This window comes from Ictidomys tridecemlineatus, chromosome 11, assembly GCF_052094955.1.
Source record: "Ictidomys tridecemlineatus isolate mIctTri1 chromosome 11, mIctTri1.hap1, whole genome shotgun sequence".
In the NCBI taxonomy this organism is placed as follows: Eukaryota; Metazoa; Chordata; class Mammalia; order Rodentia; family Sciuridae; genus Ictidomys; species Ictidomys tridecemlineatus.
This window is the reverse complement of record NC_135487.1, coordinates 122,545,796-122,564,858: the sequence shown is the minus strand read 5'-3', so window position 1 is coordinate 122,564,858 and position 19,063 is coordinate 122,545,796. Positions and strand designations below refer to the sequence as shown.

Here is a 19,063-nt window from a genome sequence, read left to right as displayed (position 1 = left end):
AATCTGACTTGGAGGAAGGAGTGTTCTGTCGCAGCCCACTGTCCACACAGCTCTCTCACCCTCAGTGTTCCTTTGTTCCTTTTGTAGGGAGACTTCCGGCCACGGGGACACCTAGGTAAGGTCTCGGATTCTTGTGCTGCTTGGTTCATTTGCATAATCTGTTTATAACTAGGATGATGTACATTTTTAAAGTTTTGAATGGACTTCCTACCAACCTTGTAACCTTCTTACAAAATTTAAAAAAAAAATGTGATCAGAAAACCAGTCCCACTCCTCTTTGGGGACAATATTGTGTCAGCTGACATGCCGAATGCAGGCTGTTGTCTGGGTTTATTTATCGACCTCCGAGCTGCAGCACAGAACTGACCGCTGACGTCTTAATGACGTCACCCTGCATAGGGCCACCGTTCGTCCACTCCCTGTTTCTCTCATTCCTTCACTCATTTAGGAAGTGACACTAAACGCCAGCGTTAAATTAACAGCGCACAAGGAGGTGATGTTCAGAAAAGAGCCCACTTTTCTGAGGAAACTTCATAATATCTTACAGGGAAAGTGGAGTCTTACCACACGAGGTAGAGAATTAAAAAAAAAAAGACAAAGGTCAAGTTACACGGGAATGCAGAAGACCCTGTGTATCAACGTTTAAACATTGATATCTTTAAAAATAAGCTTAACAATTAGACAAATATAAGTTTTATCCTCTCAAAGGGACCCGAAGACTGAGTGGCTTCTGCCCTTGGACTTGGCCTCAGCTAGCTTCCCCTGGGGTCCATCTTGCACCACATTGTTTCTAATATTTTCTTGAAAGAGTCATGAAAAAGTGTCCGTAATAATTTTTTTAATGTAAATCCTGCCAGGCTCTAGGTCTTCCTGGATACCAATTTCTCTGAGACTCTGTGTAACTCACAAACACTCTTCCTCCATTGTCTCTTTTTGTCACAGTTACAGTCCCAGTGAACATCAGGAGACTTCTGGGTTTGGGCTCTCCAGCCTAGATGCCCAGGAGCTCCCCTACTCTGAGCAATTAGCCCAACTGGAGCTGCAGCCAGTGTATAGCAATGGTAAGGACTTCTTAAGGGACAGAGGGTTCTAGGGAAGTACCAGTACACAGGAAGGACTGATCAACAACTCAGGGCCCTTTCATAGCCAATTTAAATATGACATGCCTAACATTATAGGGATTAAAAGGCAGCTATAAATTTGGTGGCTGTAAAGGAGTATTGGTCTGATTTTCCTTACTATGATGAAATACCCGAGACTGGGTACTTCATAAGAAAAAAAGTTTTATCTAGCTCATATTTCTGGAGGTTCAAGAGCATGGCACTGGCATTGGCTCTGGCGAGGATGCATGGCAGATGGCATCACAATTTCAGGAGTGCACATAAGCAGGGAGATCGTGTGGCAAATAGGAATCCAGAGTGACGGGAGGTGCCCATAAAGACCTTTCCCTAGACCCCACCTCTTAGAGGTTCCACTACCTCCTCATGTCACAACGCAGGGGACCACTCTTTTGATAGATGAACCTCTGGAGAACAAACCAAATCCCAAACTAAACCATAGCAGGAGACTCTCAGAGGGGGGCCATGTAACGTCTTCTGTTTTCTCACAGTGAATCCTGAAGAAGGAAATCTGATTTATTCTCAGATCAGGAGCATCCCGAGCACAAACGGAATTTCAGGTGAGATACCTTTCAGACAAGAAGAGGCGAGGTGGTAGGTGGCAGTGTTCTCAGATCCAGCCAAGGGTCTTTGATCAAAGAGTCGTCTCAAATGTGAGCTTAACATGGGAGACATGGCCTGCTTCTCCTGGGCCCAGTGCCTCTTCTCTGTCCTTGCCGACCTTTCAGGACGTGACTCTCATCATCTCTTCCCACGATCACTCTTTGTGGCAACAGCAGAGTTCAATAGGCATTTCTGGAAACCTGTTGCATTGGTTTCGATGTCCGTTTCTCCTTTTCGAACTCATGGGCTCCTTGGTCATATGGACTGAGCTTCTGTCATCTCTGCCTCCTTGTAATGTACCTAATGTTTAATAAGAAGCCACTTTTCAATGAATGCTTGTTGGCTGAACAAATAAACAAGAGAGACACAAACAACTCTTTGGAAGGACAGAGGAACGCACAGTGAATTTTCTTAATGCTCCACTGCAAATCTTTGGCTTCCTGGGGAACTGCTGTGTGGTTTAGACGGCCGCTCTCTCCTCGAGCCTTCTCCAAATTCCCTGTGCAAAGAGAAGTGAGTGCTGTGGGCCCCTTCCTCCCAGATGGTCAATACGGCCACAGAGGTGCCTTGTTTTTTTAGTGTGCATATATCTTGTGTGTGGAGGGGAAAGAGTGCTTTTTTTCTGTGAGGACTTAGAAAAAGTCAGCAGAGAAAACAATCAAGAGATGAGCAGGAGAGGTGGAGTGGACTGGGAATGCACTGGGAATAGGCTGTAAATTTGAAATGTAGAACTTAAAACTTTTCTTTGCTATCCCCATCCAACAGCCAATTCACCTCGGACGCCTAGGAACAGTAAGGTGAGATGCATTTCCTGGCCCTCTCTCTTCTCTGCTCTTCCTCATCTGTATTTAGGTACTTAAAATTTGTGGGTTTTCCACCAGGAACCTGTGGTCGTTTATTCAGAATTGAAGAAGGCACACCCGGAGGACTCTGCAGGACCGGCCAGCCGAAGAGGCAGTGACCACGAGGACATTACAGAAAACTATGAGAATGTCTCCTGGGCTCCAGCAGCCTCGGAGCACTAGCCCCTCACCCAGAGTGGCCCTCAGAGAGCCCAGGGAACAGCCGTGTGCCATGGACTAGAGGAGGAGGACCGCCTAGCCAGGGTCACAAAGGCTTTGCCTATAGAATTGCAGTAAATACACAGAAATCATTCTAAGGCTTAAGCATATAACTTCTGTTTTGCAGAAGAGGTCCCTAAAGGTTAAATAGGCCCAGAGAGGCTGTCCAAGGTCATATGCAAACAAAAGCAGGATCCAAATGCAGGTGTGATTGGCTCTGAAATCTGTGCTCTTAACTACTGCCCTACCTTGTTTTCTCATGAGGAGGATGATAAGAGAATTCAGAAGGATCATACATGATACAGAAGGTGAATTACATGCTATTCACCAAACAGGTGGCTTAAGCATGTATAAGTGATATTCAGAATGGACCGTAAGCCTGTAATCCATCCCACCACAGAGTATTCGGCTTCTGTTCTCTCATTGTCTTGGTTTTGCATTGTTCATGGGTCTTTTTTCTCTTCTCTCAGTGATCACTCTGTGTGCATTTTGCATCAAAATGTTATTTTTTCCTTCTGTCAGTATCTGAATGTTATTGGCAAAGTTTTCAGTCACCCTGGTTGACAGTGGTTAATGTACTGAATTCGTTGATCTCCTGTCACAGGATCCATCATGAGGCCGTCCTGTAGCAGCTCAGTTGTGCCACTTAACTGCAACACTTACAGTTTGAAGCTACTGAAGCAGCAGTGCCAACCCCAGAATCTCAGGAAATCCAATGATTCACAGAACTAGAGGGCAACCTTCAGGAATTCTTTTTTTTTTTTAATTGTTCTTTTTAGATATACAGGACAGTAGGGCGTATTTTGACATATTCCATTGTTTATAGATACCACATCTTCTTTATCCATTCATCTGTTGAAGGGCACCTTGGTTGGTTCCATAGCTTTGCTATTGTGAGTTGAGCTGCTTTAAACCATTGATGTGGCCCCTTCAGTGCAGTATGCTGACTTTAAGTACTTTGGGTATAAACCAAGATGTGAAATAATGGGTCAAATGGTGGTTCCATTCCAAGTTTCTGAGGAGTCTCCATTACTGCTTTCCATTCACTCAGGAGTCCTGGTTACCTGAGCTGACAGTGGAGCAGAAGTTGCCAAACATTAACTTGTAAGCTCAGAGCAGAACTTCTCATCTGTCCCCCAGTTGGCTGAGAAACATTGTCTTTCATGGACTCGGAATAAAACAACAACATGCTGTTGTGCTTAAGTTTCAGGAGAATGGACAAAATCACTTAAAATTTCTTCAGAGGCAGAAAAGGAGTAACTGAAATGGTTAGCCTTGATTACCTGGCATTACACTTCTTACAGCTGTCAAAACAATAGGCCTTAAGAAGAAGAATCTAGTGAATTCCCTAATGCATGTGAATGGATCAATTTACCAACATCATGGATTCTGCACCACCCACTGTGCGTCACTTTATGTAAAAAACACAAGAGCACTTTGAAAACCTTGAAATAGTTCAAGCATAAAAGTCCACAGTGTAGTTCAGATTTATGCCTGGGGTGTCAATAACGTAGACAATAGAAAGAAAAACATGCAATCTAATTTGAAGCTTTTAATTTTAGCCTAATGAATTCAACCAGCAACTGAAGAAAAAAATCCATTTTTTTTTCTTGTTGAAGAAATGTGTATTTTTTATTATGAGAGAAGGGCTTATATATTTTGTTTTCATATTATTAGGGGCAAAACACAATCCAGGACAGGGGCCGGGCCTGTAAGGGGGATCAAATAATCCAAGTGGAATCTGTGTGTGCTTGAGTTTTCTCCTAAGGCCTTTCTACTGGGGGCTCCAGGAAGGATAAATTGTTTGGTTTGAGGGGGAAAAGACATGTCACTAGGCGCTTGTTGTAGGAAACCTATGATAAAAGGAGAAAAATTCTCCCATTGACTTTTGAGAGATAAAAGGTCTAGGGGAGGAAGTTAGGAGAGAGGCAGTGTGCTACTGACATTCTCCAGGGGAACGTGTTGGTGGTGCAGGTAGCACCAAGGACAGCAGCCTTTGGAAAGGAGAGAGTTGGGGACAGGAGGTGGGGGAGCTACTGTGCACAGAATGGTTCTGGGCATAATGGGGAACGTCCCTACCAGAAGACCTTATTCAGATCCCCCAAACCAAGGCAAATAGTGGCACCTGTACGTAGTCAGGGGGAGTCTAAGGAGTGTTAGTGGAGAGTCCCTAGAGGAAGCTGTTTCCAGCTAGTCAACAAGGTGACATTAGAGATTTTGGTATCAGGGGCATTATTAATTTCTTTCTTTGCATTCTATTTATTTTGTTTATAAGTTTATTGAATAACAATTTATGCAAAATAAATTACATGTATTTAAAGTGTACACTTAGATGAGTTTTGACAGATGAAATCACACGAACGTAATCAAGATCCCAAACACTTCTATCACCTTCACAGCCCCTCCCCCTTGAGCAAAGATTGTTCACTTTCACCTCCATCCTATTCAATTACTGCCATGCTTTCTTCCGTCATTATAGATTATATTTTCTAAAAATATATATAAATGGAATCATATGGGATAGCCTCTTTGGTACCTGGCTTCTCTCACGAAGCAAAAAGATTGTGAGGTTCATTCATGTTGTTTCATTATTTATTTTTAATTCCTGAGTAATATTCCATTGTATAGACATATTTGACGATGTATTTACCTGTTGATGGACGTTTGGGTGATTTCACTTGTCATTGTTAAAAATAAAGCTTGATATATATAAATTGTTTTGTGAACATGTTTTCACTGCCCTTTGGCAGATCCTGTGGAGTATAACTGCTGGGTCACATAGTAGATTCATGTTTAATTTTCAAGGCTGCATGTTGTTTTCCTAAATGGCTGCACAATTATACATTCCCATGAATGGTGCATAGGCTCAGTTGCTCCACATCTCTGTCAATACTTGAAATTTTCAGTCTTTAAATTCAGTCATTCTAAGGAGTATGGAATGCAGTATAAGGTGGCGTTATGCTTTATCTTCTCTTTTCCCGGATGTTGACCATCTCCCAAGTCCTTACTGACTTTCTGTAGATCTTTTGTGATTTTTCTGTTAAAACCTTTCATCACTTCTTTTTTGGTAGTATTTTTTTTTATTATTTGAGTTGGGTGAAATCTTTATATATTCTGGTCTGATTTACGTATTTATGTATAGCTTGATTTTTATTCACCTAATGGTGTCTTTTGATGAGCAGATGTGTTCAGTTTTGATGTCATCAAATTTATGAATCTTGTCTTTTATGAGTTATGCTTTGTGTCTCCAATGTGAGAAAATTTGTTAAGCTCCAAATCAAAAGACTCTTTCTAGAAATTTTTCATTGTCACTTTTACATTTAGGTCTAAGATCTCTATATAGTGAATATTTTTGTGTGTATGTGTTGTGTGCAATGCAAGGAAAATTATTCATATTTTTTCTTAGAAGTTTCCACCACTTGCCTTGGTAGGTGTTCATAGCTTTTTTTTTGTGTGTGTGAGGTTTGAGGGAATAGCAAATGCACATTTTTAAAATTTATAATGCATTATATAATTTTATCAGATCCATGCTTGTCAAATATTTTCTCTCAGTTTATAACTTTCAAAGTTCTAAATTTAATTAAATTTTCCATTTTTTCACTTATAGTTCATATTTTTTATATCCTGTTTAAGAAATACTTATCTGCCCAAATGCTATAAATATTTTCTTCGGGGCTGGGATTGTGGCTCAGTGGTAGAGCACTCGCCTAGCACGGGCGGGACCCGGGTTCGATCCTCATCATCACATAAAAATAAAGGTATTGTGTTGTGTCCATCTACACCTAAAAAATAAATATTAAAAAATATTTTCTTCTAGAAATTTAATATTTTTATCTCTTGTGTTTATATGTGACACATTTCAAGATATTTTTTGTATGCAGCTTGAGATCAAGGTTGATATTAATTTTTTTCCTATTCAGATATCCATGGTTACAGGAGTCTACTTGAAGAGCATACCTTTTCCCTTTGAATTATCTTGCCATCTTTGGCAAAAACCTATTGATAATATAGGTGTGAGCCTACTTCTAGACTATTTTGCTTTATTTATTTTATCTTGGAGTAGATCATAAGGCTCTCTCCTTAAGCCAAAACACACAATTTCTTGATTACAGTTCCTACATGTGAAGCTTGAAATCACTTGGTATAAATCACCGATTTTGTTCTTTTGTTTTTCCCAAAATGATTTTGGGTAATCTGGGTCTCTTGCCTTTCCATATACATTTTTACATTGACTTGTCAATTTATTTAAAAAATTTTTTGATTAGCATTACACTGAATTTCTACATCAATTTGGGGAGAATTTCCATCTTAACAAGACTGAAGCTTTCAATCCATGAATTTCACATGACCTTTCCATTTCATTAGGTCTTATTTAATTCTCTTTCACATATCTTTCATTAAATTTATTTCTAATGATTTTATGTTGTTTGGTATTATAAGTGCAGATTTTAGTTCATTTTTTAATTGCTTATTGTTAGTGTAATTTGATAACTTCTCTAAATTTTTTGAGAGAATTTGCATAGGATTGATATCTTTCTTGAATATTTGATAAAATAAATATTTGATAAAATAAACCAATGAAGCTGTTTGAACTTATTTTTTTTCTTTGTGAAAAAAAATTTGATATGATGGTGTGAGGGGGAAGAGAAAAAAGAGAGAGAAATGTGTTACAGTAGATTGGGTAGAGAGAGGTGAGAGGAGGGGAGGGGAGGGGAGGGGGGATAGGAAGGGCAGCAGAATACAACAGACACTAGGATTGCTGTATGTATAAACGTGGCTGTATAACCAATGTGATCCTGCAATCTGTACACGTGGAAAAATAAGAATTCATACCTCATTTGAATCAAATGTATGATATGTCAAGATCATTGTATTGTCTTGAGCAACTAATAAAAAAATTTTTGATAATGTAAGCTCTTAATAGATATACTACTACAAGTGGAGCATCCCTAATCTGAAATCTGAAACGCCCCCCCCCAAATCTAAAACTTTTTGAGCTCCCACAAGTGGAAAATTTCATATCTTGATCTCATGCCACAAGTAATAGTCACGAAGAAGGCACACCAAAAATATTGCACACAACACTTCAACAACTGAACCCAGGGATACCACAGGGGAGGAAATGTCAGAGGAAGAATTTAGAAAGTTCATAGTTAAAATGTTTAACAAGTTAAAAGAGGGTGTAAGGAATGAACTTAGAGAAAAAATGCAGGAAAGATCATTTCAATGAAGAGAAAGAGATTCTGAGAAGGAATCAAGTAGAAATTCTGGGAATGAAAGAGCCAATAAATCAAATACAAAATTTAATGGAAAGCATTATCAATGGATTAGACTACCTTGAAGACAGATTCCCAGGCCTAGAAGACAAGATATATAATGTTGAAAACAAAGTCAATAAGAAAGAAAAGATGTTAAGAGACCATGACCAGAATATTCAAGATATCTAAGATAATATTCAGAGACCGAATTTAAACACTATTAAATGGGTCAGAACAAAGCTTTGAAATACAAACTAAAGGAATGCCCAATCTTTTCAATGGTATAGTATCAGAAAAATTTTCCAAATTTTAGGAATGAGATGAAAATTCAAATATAAAAGCATATAAAACTCCAAATAGGCAAGTTCAAAAGAAATCCTCTCCAAGACACATTATAAAGAAAATACCTAACATACAGAATAAGAATAAAATTTTAATAGCTGCACGTTTAGAGGCAAATCAATTCAGATTTCAACTGATATCTTAACCCAGACCTTCAAAGCCAGGAGGGCTTAGAATAATATGTGTCATACCAACCAATATTAAATGGGTGCCAACCAATATTACTGTGCCCATCTAAATTATCCTTCAGAATTTAGAATGAAATAAAACATTCCATGATAAGCAGAAATTAAAAGAATTAAAAAAAAAAACTAAGCCTACACTGTGAAACATACTCAATGGAATATTTCAGGCAGAAAGACTCCATTTACAATTTCTTACAGTTTTTTGGCAATGAGTCTCTAAGGGTTTTGTTTTGTTTTTAGTTTTCTGCATTTGTATTTGGTGTTTTGTTTTGGGGTACTAAGGATTGAATTCAAGGGCACTCGACTACTGAGGCACATCCCCAGCCATGTTTTTGTATTTTATTTAGAGACAGGGTCTCACTGAGTTGCTTAGTGTCTCGCTTTGGCCAAGGCTGGCTTTGAACTTGCAATCCTCCTGCCTCAGCCTCCCGAGCTGCTGGGATTACAGGCTGCACCAGCACACCAGGCTGGATGATACTATTCTATGTTTGAAGATTTTGTTGCTGCCATTATTATTATTATCATTATTATCATTATTATTATTATTATTATTATTATTATTATTATTAGGTACTGGGGATTAAATTCAGGGTGTTTAACCACGGAGCCACATTCCCAGCCCTCTATTGTATTTTACAGGGTCTCCCTGAGTGGTTTAGGGCCTAGCTAAAGTGCTAAGGCTGGCTTTGAACTTGGGATCCTACTGTCTCAGCCCCCCCCCCCCCCAAACAGCTGAGATTACAGGTGTGCAGCCACTGAGCCCAGCTGAAGCTGTTGTTTTTGCTGTGTATAGAAAACTGGTTTGAAATTTTTTTCTTTCAATGCTTTAAAACGTTGTTCCACTATCTTATTGTGCCAATGTTTTCCAAGAGAAGTTTGTGTTATTCAAATCATTGCTCTAAAAATAATACAGCATTTTAATCTACTTTTAAGATTTTGTATTTAGCTTTCAGCAGTCTGATTATTATTGTCTTGGCTTGGTGGTGTTTGAATTTATCTTCTTTGGAGTTCATTAACCTTTTCAAATTGGCAAATGGATGTTTTCCACAAAATTTGAGAATAGTTCAATTGTAATGTCTTAAATTTATTGGTTTTTTAAAAAAATTATACATGACAGCAGAAGCCACTTTGATATAATTATATAAGGATATAATATATCCTTTTCCTATTCCCCTTCCCTATTTTATGTCTCTATTGCCTCCTGCTTCAATTCCAATATGTATATGTTATACTTTTTTATATTGTCCCACATATCCCTAAGTTTCTGTCAATTTTTTCGACTTTCTTTCAGATCAAATAATTTTTTTTTAGGGGTGGTGCTGGGCCTTGTGCCTGTGAGGCAAGTACTCTACCAACTGAGCTACATCCCCAGCCCTCAGATCAAATAATTTTTATCAATACATTTGCAATTTCACTGGTTCTTTCCTCTGACCTACCCATTCTGTTGTACACCCTATTTGATTATTTTTTAAAATAACAACTATATTTGTAAAATCTGTTTCTCTAAAATTTGTGTATCTCTACCAAGATTTTCTGCCTTTTCATTCATTCTCTGTGTGTTTTCTTTCACCCCATTGAGTGGCTGTTATTAAATTCTTGTCAAATCATTTTGACCTCAGAGGCATTTGACGTGGTTGTTACAAGTCATCTTTATCCTAGAAAATCGATCACATTTTCCGTGTTCCTTCTACCTTGTATAATTTTTTATTACATCTTGGATGTTACAAACGTTAGGTTGTGTGGCTTCTGGGTTCTGTTACCTTCATCAGAAGAATGTTGGTGTTGTTGTGTTGGCCAGCATTTAATCCAGTTAGACTCTGTCTTTCCTTCTGTTGGTAGTAGCTCAAAGCTTAATTCTGTTCTTTTCATTCTTTGCCATATTGCTCTGAGACTGTCCTGCACCTGCACTCGGAGTCAGCCTGGACTTCAGCACTGTTCATACAGAGAATTATGGGGCTTCCTCCGCTTCTCCCTTTTCCAGAGTCCTACCCTCACTTCCCAGTATCTGCAGTTGACAAGCCTCCTTTCCTTCGTTCCTTCAGCTAGAAAGACGGTGGGATTTCTAGCAAAGTGTTACTCACCTTCATTGTGCTTCTTCATGCTACAACCTGCACGCAGGTGAAACCCACTAGAAACCGTAAAACTCATCTGCGTGCCAGTCACTTCTCCAAAATTCAATTCCTCTCCACAGTCTGGCTGCTCTTTTTAGTTCTGCAGAATCCCCAGGTGTTTTCTGTTTATCCAATTAATAATTGTTACCAGCTGTTGGGCTTATCTGTAGTTATTTGACAAATATCATATCAGAAATGGGATTCCAGCTTGAATATAAATGAATATATTTCTATTCTCTGGATAATAAAGCGGTGATTCAGGATATATATTTACATACCCACTTGGACTTCATCTGTGTTAAATACTTGTTCATTTAATGTGTCTGGACATGTTTCATGCTTTTAAAATCATTTTCTAAAACATAAACAATAGTTTTATAATACTATATCATATAGATGTATCCCAATTTACCATTCTCCTTTTTTTTGTATATTTTATTTTCTATTTTTATAAAAAGTTTAAGATGAAATTTTTGCATCTCTTTACTTCCTCACAATAAAATTTTATTGAGAAACAAATTACAAGGAATTTTAAAGATTCTTTTTTTCTTCCTTTCCTTTTTAAAAAAATTTATTTATTCTAATTTGCTATACATGATAGCAGAATGCATTTCAATTCATAGTACACATAAAGAGCCCAATTTTTCATTTCTCTGGTTGTTTAAATACCTTTAATCCAGAAAACTTTTACACTATGTAGTCCCAAAAATATTTTTGAAAGTTCCAACACTGTGTGGTTTTTCTTAATTTTACAAAAATGTTGACAGAAATTAAATTTAATTGCTTAAATTATAATTTATTTGGTGGTTAGTAAAGTTTAAGATAATTATATGCATTTAAGGCAATGTACTTTATTAAATCAATAGTTCAGCATAAGAATTTTTCACATTTCAAATAAGTGAAATATTCTTTTCCTAAAGAGTTACATGGGTTCTTTATGAACTTAGGACATTAATCCTTTATCTGTTAGGCACTGTGTCTTATTTTCCATTTTGCTGATGGTATCTTAACATGCCAAAGTTATCCAGTAGATCACAAATTTGTGTTCATGTACTAAGACAGCTCTCCTAGCTCTCCTCTCTTAGTTAAGGGACACATGGACGTGAACCAAGACTTCTCTAAACATGAAACTAAGTCTCCATCTGTATCTGAGAGGAGGAGAGGATATCCCCATCGAGTATCATAGAAGACAAGTCACTTGTCAGTTGTGCTCTCAAAAGCAGAGTATTCTGATGGCCAGAACAGCCTGATATTAGGTGTTGGAGAGAATGGATTAAAGTAGGGATTGCTAATAGCAAAGGGCCATTTCAGAATCACAGACTAAGGTTTAAGAAAACCAGAAACCTTGGCTGCTTCAGGCTAGAGACAGCTTCATTTTTCCAAAAGTGAGTATAATGGAATATAGATTAAAACACCCAGGATTTTCTTAATGTACTGTACACTTAGAGGAGAAAACCTCTTGATCTACATGGTCAAAGCAGTGCCTTGCTGATTAAGAAAGAGACAGGCACATGGAGACATAACTGACAATGCTGGACCCCCTTTCAGGTCCCCGCGGGTCTCCACTTCCTGTCCCGACTGTCCTTTTTTTGTCGGTGAAATACTATTCGCACACTATTTTTTTTTTCTCTTGACAAATGTAACTTCTTCACTGTCCCGTCCTTGGACTGAAGGAAGTTGAATGGCCTCCCTGCGCAAACTGCTCTTGACGGGAAAATGTCCCCTCTTCCCTGTCAGTGGGCAATGAACAGGATCCTTCTTCAGCAACTCTCATTCCCAGCCTACCAGGAGGACAGGGCTGCTTTACATGTGGTAAGAAGAGTCAAAAGGGACCCAGGGAAGTAGTCACCAAAAGACTCTTTAGTTTTTTGCTTTTCTCTCTCTCTCTCTCTCTCTCTCTCTCTCTCTCTCTCTCTCTCTCTCTCTCTCTTCTTTACAGTTCCAAGCAGAGGAAACAAGTCTGACTCCCTCTGCAACCTCCGCCAGGACCCGGCTCTCTCTGGTGGGCACAGGGGAGGCTTGTGAACGTGCTCTGCATCTCTCCTCCGACAGGTGCAAGAGTGTGGTCCCCATGGCCTCGGACCACGGAAGCTCTGTGGCTACACTCATCTCCCTCCTGGTCCCCTGTTTGTCATTCTGTGAGATCAGAGCTTGTCCTAATAAGGAAGTTGATCTGATGAGGAATGCCCATGAGCGACAGACTTTCTAGGTGGCTGCTGATGGAACAATGTCTGAGCCATAAATCTCTTCAAGGTACAGCAGTTGACCAACTCCAGTGACATGGTCCCTGAAAACAAATCTACTCAAGAAATTCATGTTCCTTGTTTAGAAAAAAATTAATATCGTGCTCCTCATCTGTGAAGCCCTGTTACTCAGCTTCAGATTCAAGTTGACCGGGTCCCTCAACTATTTCTTCGTGAACACTCCACTGCCCCTCAGTACCCGATGGAAAGAAAGCCCCCCCACGCCCCACCCCCAGTGCTAATTCTTTTCATGCAGGTTTAAATCTCCTGAAAGTGGGAATTGCTCTTTTATCCATTACGTAACTATCTATTTTCTGGTAGCAGGGGACATGGGCCAATATCTGTGACCTTAAGTAGAAATGAAAATTGATCATGAAGGAAAAGGGGGTGGCTTTTAGAATACCTGGGCAGAAAGGTGAGCAGCAGAAGGTGGAGTGTTGGTGGGAATCTTGGGACTACTCCGCCCTTGCATCCAGACTCCTCTGCCTGCCATCTGTGCCCTTGGACAACCTTCTCAACCTCCCTATGCCCCGGCTTCTTTATTTGTAAGATGAGAATAATGATAGCTACCTCATAAGACTGTTGTGAAGACTGAGTGCATTAACACAAATAAAGGGTGTGGAACTGCACATGGGATTTCCCTACCCCTCGAACCACTGTTGCTGCTGTCTCATTCTGTGTGACCAAGTGTCTTGATTTCTTTTTTCCTTTTTTGCCTTTGCTTAAGGGGAGATTTTGTTTGGTTTTGGGTACCAGGGCACCAGGCGAGGGAACTCAGGAGCACTCAGCCACTGAGCCACACCCCCAGCCCTATTTTTTATTTATTTAGAGACAGGGTCTCACTGAGTTGCTTAGTGCCTTGCTGTTGCTAAGGCTGGCTTTGAACTCGCAATCCTCCTGCCTCAGCCTCATGAGCTGCTGGGAGTACAGGCGTGGGCCACTGTACCCAGCTACATGACTCAATCTCTATTTTATTTTTAAGCACAGAACTTTCCACTTTCTGAGATTACCTTGTTGATTTACTTGTTTGTAGAATCCGTCTTCTCCACTGGCTTATGACCGACTCCCTTCAGTACCTTTGTTATGGTTTGGGTATGAGGTGACCCGCAAAGCTCCTGTTAATGCAGAGATATTCAGAGGTAAGAGCATTAGATCATGGGAGCTGTGACCTAATGAGTCCATCCTAGTGTGAATGGACTAATTGGGTGGTAACTGTCAGCAAGTAGAGGTGAGGAAGAGCTGGCTCACCAGGAGTTCCTGAAGGGTCCGTCTTCCCTCTGCTCCTCCTCACCGCTCTCCTCTCTGCTTCTCCACCATGCTCTTTTGCCATAATGTTCTGACCGCCCAGGCCCAGAGCAAGGGACTCAGATGGCCATGGACAGAACCTATGAGACCCTGAACCAAGGTAAACGTTCTCTCCTCTAAGTTGTTCTTAACAGGTGTCTCGGGCACAGTGATGCAAAGCTGACCAACACCACTTCCTTTCAAGAACCATCTAACCTGGGGTTGCGATGCTCTTGCAATCTGCTTCCATTTCTTGCCAGTATATCATACAAAACCATCAGGAAGCAAGCCCCAGGGCTGGGGTCGTGGCTCAGCAGCAGAGCACTCGCCCAGCACGCGCAAGGTCCTGGGTTCGACCCTTAGCACCACATAAAAATAAGTGAATTTTTTTAGTTGTGTCCAACTACAACTAAAAAATAAATATATATAAAAAAGAAGAAAGCCCTAGTTTTCCTTCTTTAGTTAACGAGTTATGTGAATATTGTTTAGCCATAAAGAAGAATGCAATAGTGTCATTTTCAGGGAAAAGGATGGAACAGGAGATCATCATGTTAAGCAAAATAAGCCAGATGAAAAACGAGTATTGCATGTTTTCTCTCATATGTGAATTTAGAAATTAAAAAAAAAAAGTGGGGGGACTGTTAGGTAAAGAGAAGGCCAGAGGGAAGGGAGGAGAAACAGGGAAATATGCAGGTATGAAATTGTCACAGTGCATCTCCTTATTTTGTACAATTAATGTACACTAATAATCATAATTTTTTAAAAAAGAAATTCTACGTGAGGCTATAGGTGCGGACTGAGAGAAGAAGGCTATGCAACCTATGTATACATACATACATACATATCTATTTCCTTTTGAAGAACTGCCACTCTTCATGCACAACCTTGTGGCTAGGTAACCCTCACTCAGGATAAGCCATACAAGTTGCACGGTCACTTGATATTCCACGGCCAAGGATTAAATTTCTAGTAAGATAGTGTCGAACTAGATAGTATTTCTCAAAAGAATGTTTATTTCCAGAAAATAGAAGAGTTTGTTCTGAAACTCTAGGAGTCTGCGCTCTAATCCTCCTCCATTCCTCCTTTCAACATGCCTTGACGTGACACTTCAGGTGACACCATATCTGCCACATCATAAATCTCAAGTGGTAAGCTGCTTCCGTGGCAATCTAGAACACTGCAGAGCTCTCCCTTGCCCCAGGCCTCAGTCAAAACTGAATCAAATGGGTAAGAGAGCAGTACACTTCAGTGAGGAACATGTTGCCTCCAAAAAGACCTTCCGAGTATTGTACCTCTTCTTTAGCAATAAAGGGGCACAAGGCACAGCAATTTTCTTTAATTTTGGAGATGTCTTGACATAGGAATATAATCTCACTTGTGGGAGTTTATGAGGAGGAAATGAGATACTAAGTTCAACCCATGACATTAAGTAAGTGCTTAATAGATATTAATTGTGATGATGTTTATTATTGTTACTATATCTGAAATTTAAGCATGACTACATTAAAAAAAAGGACTTTCAGACCTTCAAAATCTCCCTTCCTCCCGCTCGCTCCTGACTATAATTAGCAAAGTCAGAGAAGAGCAGACCTAACATCCAATTTACAGATAACTGCATCCATATCTCTTCATAAAAGGCAGTCTTCAAATTCAAGAAGCTAGCTCATATCTGTGCAAACAGCTCTTAGGTGTCTGCATCGTTTTAAATGTAGCAATCTGTTCCAGGGAAGCCCTAGACTGCTTTATGGTTTCTACAAGAATCCGACAGGAAACATCCTCAGTCCATACCTGCTGCATCCATGCGTGTGAATGTGGGGCCGGGCTGTGAGGGAAAGGAAGGGGGAGTAGTGATTTTCAGGAAGGAATACAGGCTTTGGGGTTCCTAGGACTGAACTCTTCCTGATCTGAGAAAGAACAGACAGGGCTCTTGGGTTTCTTTGAGTTAGTCCCTCTGTTATGGTGTGGATCTAGAAGGTTCTCCAAAAGGCTGATATGTTGAGGGCATAACCCCCAATGCAGCAAGGCTCAGAGGTAGGATTTGGGGATTAGAGCTCCAACCTTATTGATGGATTAATCCATTGGTTGAATGAACTACTAAGCACGTAGGGTGTCGCTGTGGAGAATGGATCATTGGGGGACATGGCATGGCCTTGGGGACTGTCTGTCCCTGGCCCCTTCTCTCTCTCTCTTGCTCTCTCTTGCTCTCTCACTTTCTCTGACTCCTGACTGCCATGAGCTGAGCAGCTCTCCTTAAGAGATAAACCCAAATTTGGAGAAGGGAATGAAGATCTCAAGTTCAGAGGGCAAAGGCAGTAGTGGAAGGATCTGGAATGAGAATAAGGAGAAGAAAGGGAGGCTTTAGGTCAAGGAGGGATGTGATCATCTGCTCCTGAATAGATAGAACTCTTCAGTATCCTCCTGACCCTGTTTCTAAAGACCAACCTGTGTCCCAGAAAGTTCTAGAATGAGTTGACTGTGGACTCCACTACTGGGAAGGGTGTTGTACATCCAGCAGTATGCCTAAGCAGAGGACCCACCCAGGGGCACTTATTCCCAAGGAAGCTCCCCTGATACTGACTGGGATCAGTGTCATTTACAGGCTTCGGGTATGGAACACTCATTTACTGTCGAACTGACACAGGACACACCCTGGGATACTCATGAGACCTATGGGATCACTGAGACCCACTAGGTAGACAAGGAGCTAAGTGCATATACTCTGAAAGTGGATTAGAATAATTTAGTGCATGCTGAGTTTGAGACCGGTGGGCATGTCTTTTCATCTTTTTATTACTTATGTGTACCAGTCACCACTTTAAACATTTCAGATATTAACTCAATTAATAATGATGAAAAGGTTAAGATTTCTGCTCAAGGGGAAAGCCAATGGGCTTTAGAACATATGAGTATGTGTGTTTGCAAGGTAGGGGCAAATTAGAAACTATAGAGAATGGACAATGGCAGATAAGAAATACTCTGCCAAAATGCATGGTGTTAAGGTTTTGGATGCTAATGAGACTGCAGAGGGTATGCTGTTCTCTAGAAGTCTTTCTTCAGTCAGCAGGGGAGTATCGAAAGAGAGCAGAAATCAAGTAAACTTTGGACAACACTCTACAACCAGTGAAGTGAAACTCAACTAAATAGACCAGCACGCGAGACAGGAAATACTCAATAGAAAACTAATAAACGTGTGAGTGAACGATGTCCTTCAGACACAAAAGCTGAGACTTGAACTGTTAAGAGAATAGTAAATCTTAAAGTCCCAGGTTAGCCATAATATTGCCCTGTATTTAAGCAGATCTGAAAATATTTCCTATCCTTCGGATCCATAATAGAGGAAGTGGCAATTAGCAAATACCAAAACCTTGACTTCTCTTTTAAAAAATGTCTGGCAATGTCCATCGGTCCCTCAGAGGACAGCTTCTGTCCTGAGACTTGAATCGTATGGTAATTACCAAAAGAACCTTGCTTGGAGTCTCCTGGAGCAGAACACCATGCCACTGTATTTTTGGGGGGTGGGGGTGCTGGTTCTAGGTGAGCAGGTGCCAGGAAGCAGGACCTGGATTGGGTGGACCCTCTGCCTTCCCCAGAGCACGAGTCTCACTCAGATGCTCCTGAAAGCTTCCCTCCTGAATCTTGCCCTCAGGGCATCTTTAGGCTTGGGGAGGGGGGGACTGGGCAAGCTTTCCTTAGATGATGAGCTCCTAACCTCTTAAATAAAAAAATTAGCAGCACATAAGAGTAAAAATAATAATGATAATAGAAATACTAACATTTATCGAAGGCTCACTAGCAATGACGAGCGAATCATGTTCATCTCTATGCTAACTACCACCAAGTAAGATTCATACTAGAATTGAAGAATATATGGAGATCTACTGTTATTTTATAAAATCGCACATCAAAATGCTGGATAAAAGAAATCATACGATGTCAACAGGTGCCAAAGATATTGGAATAGTTATTAAAAAATCAGTATCTAGGGGCTGGGGTTGTGGCTCAGTGCAGAGTATTTGCCTTGCATGTATGAGGCCCTGGGTTTGATCCTCAGCACCACATAAAAATAAATAAATAAAGCTATTGTGTCCATCTAGAACTAAAAAAAAAAAAATTTAAATAAAAAAATCAGTATCTATTCCTAAAGAAATCATCTCATAATTTGAAAGAATATTTACTTAACATGATAAAGAATATACATTCTAGGGCTGCGATTGTGGCTTAGCGGTAGAGCGCTTGCCTAGTGTGTGCGAGGTGCTGGGTTCGATCCTCAACACTACATAAAAATAAATACATAAAAATAAAGATATTGTGTCCAACTACTATATATATATATATATATATATATATATATATATATATATATACACACTCACACACACACATATATAAAAAATATGCTTTCTAAATTGATATCCAGTGTTACACATAAAAAGATAGAATTTAAAAATGCTGTCTAAAATGGAGGGAGCTAGGACCAAGATGTTTACAATTATCATATTCAATAGCTTTTAAATCCCAGCAGACACACTAGATTGGGAATAAAAATAAAAGGCATGCCTAGTGGAGATTAAGATTTTAAAAATCGTTATTCATTCTTTATTCATCTCACCACACTTCTTTAACACTTGCTTGTTTGCTCTTATCGCCATGAACCACCTGCTCTTGATCATGTCATCTATGTGGAATAGTTAAAAACACATGAATTAGGCCAGATGTGGTGGCACATCCCTGTAATCCTGTGACTCAGGAGGCTGAGGCAGGAGGATCACAAGTTCAAGACCAACCTCAGCAACTTAGTGAGACCCTGGCTCAAAAGTTAAAAATTAAAAGGGCTAGGGGTGTAGCCAGCAGTAAAGTG

The 19,063-nt window shown here is 39.9% G+C and overlaps 1 long non-coding RNA gene across 1 annotated transcript; it reads right to left on the bottom strand.

Annotated features, from left to right (window-relative positions):
* Positions 1 to 636: 636 nt before the first annotated feature.
* LOC144368390 (uncharacterized) lies at positions 637 to 18,511 on the bottom strand. The gene is made up of 3 exons (XR_013428161.1): positions 14,170 to 18,511; positions 13,932 to 14,036; positions 637 to 2,021 (listed from the first exon to the last, which is right to left on the bottom strand). It is a non-coding gene; the product is annotated as an uncharacterized LOC144368390 (long non-coding RNA).
* Positions 18,512 to 19,063: the final 552 nt, after the last annotated feature.